The 1,945-nt window shown below is 37.7% G+C and overlaps 1 non-coding gene across 1 annotated transcript; it reads left to right on the forward strand.

The window, feature by feature from the left end:
- Nucleotides 1-1,390: 1,390 nt before the first annotated feature.
- LOC142443880 (U2 spliceosomal RNA) lies at nucleotides 1,391-1,581 on the forward strand. The gene has a single exon (XR_012783608.1). It is a non-coding gene; the product is annotated as a U2 spliceosomal RNA (small nuclear RNA).
- Nucleotides 1,582-1,945: the final 364 nt, after the last annotated feature.

A 1,945-nucleotide genomic window follows, 5' to 3' on the forward strand; every position in this document is an offset into this window, starting at 1 on the left:
TTTTTAAAAGGAATCTTCAAACATTTAGCTAGAGTTTTCACACAATCAAGCAGCTCTTTTTCAAAATACTATAAAACTTATTAAAGGTGACAAAATTTTGGTAATCGAAGTAGCAAATGAAGTTAATAATTTAGAATTTCAGTGGCAAGAGCAGTTAGAGAATATTTTTCTTCCGTTAACAATCCATAATAGTATAAGCCAGCTAGAAGAGCACGGTGCAATAAATCGTGCAGATATCATGAATCACGCTGAAAAGTTCTATAGTAACTGCATGGATTATTTAGAAGAGTAGACAGTACATTATAATGATATTGAACATTTTCATTGGGTTTCATTAAAACAAGAACTTAAATGGAATTATGTGCAAAAATCATTCGATCATATTACTCAAAATTTCCCATATAGTATTATTTCTGAAAACGATCTTTTTAATGAGGTATTGTTAGGTAGCTTAGCCTAGGGAATTGGGAAGTCCATTTACGCATGCCCAGGAGAGCCAGCAAAAGACAAAAGCTGGATTTTCCCGCCCATGGGCTTGGATGGGCATTACACCTGGAGCAGCCCACCTGGGCCTGGTGATTGCAATTCAGCCAATGGAATTGACCTGGGATCGTTCATCACACCTCCCCCGGGAACCCTTAAAAGGCAGGGACCAGAAGGGAGAGGGGCTCTTTGTCTTCTGTCTTGTCTTGCTTGGGCGGTCTGGTGGTCTTCGTGGGAGGAGAGATATCCTTGCGTGTCCCGGAGCAGTCTCTGCCAGGCCGCATGGTCAAAGGAATCCTATGGGTGCCGCGTAAAACCTGATGCTTCTTTGAACTTTCATTAAATTCACTTGGATCACGAGCCCGGCTTCGGTGTGAAATCTTTCTCACGTGGAGCTAAGGACCGAGGCTGAGATTTAGGCCGGAGAGAGAAACCTAACAGTATTATTATTAAAAATATATTGATAAGGAAAAGGTTAAACCTTGGGCATCAGCAAAACTCACAATAGAGAACAAATGGTTAGAAATATTTCATCATTTTGAAACAAACCATGTTCCATACAATAATGCACTAAAAATTGTGAAATACCTGCTGTCCTTACCAGGAACTAATGCTGCGACTGAATGTGTTTTTTCTATGTTAAATAAAGTGTGTACATCAGAAAAATCACAATTAAGTGTTGAGATTTTGAAAGCAATTTCATGTGTGACATAATTTTACAAATTCTTGGGATAAATTTCATGACCTTTTAAACAACGACAGCAATCTACTCAAAAACTTCAATCAAATGAGGAATATGTCCATGAAAAAAATAATACTATACATAATTTTAATGTGTTATATTTGTAAATTGTACTTATGTTGAAATTTGAAAATATATATTACAATACTGTTTTTGCATTCTATGATCGCTTCTCGGCCTTTTGGCTAAGATCAAGTGTAGTATCTGTTCTTATCAGTTTAATATCTGATACGTTCTCTATCTGAGGACAATATATTAAATGGATTTTTGGAGCAGGGAGTTGGAATAGGAGCTTGCTCCGTCCCCTCCACGCATCGACCTGGTATTGCAGTGCTTCCAGGAACGGTGCACCAAAAAAAAAAAAAAGAAAGAAAGAAAATTTTTGTTGCTCCATATAGACCAAATTTTTATTCAAGAACCCAAGAACCTTCCCCGCCCCCCACCGACCTTCCCCATCGGTCACTTTATCAATTATGCTGGAAACTGAGAGCAGCATAGTAAAAGCTTAGACAAATAGACATAAGTTAAGAAGCAGACTAAGACTTGAGACAAGAGAAAAGAGGGAAGAAACTGTTGTTGCTGGTTTTTAAATTGCAATATGCTTTCTTCCAGAGTTGATAAGGAACACATTCCCATGGCAGAGAAATTCATTCTATCTCAGTGTCCAATAGAAATTGTCCTCTGTCAAAAGTCTTTTAAGTCCTTTTTTTCTGTGGTTGC

This window comes from Tenrec ecaudatus, chromosome 3 (assembly GCF_050624435.1).
Source record: "Tenrec ecaudatus isolate mTenEca1 chromosome 3, mTenEca1.hap1, whole genome shotgun sequence".
Taxonomy (NCBI): domain Eukaryota; kingdom Metazoa; phylum Chordata; class Mammalia; order Afrosoricida; family Tenrecidae; genus Tenrec; species Tenrec ecaudatus.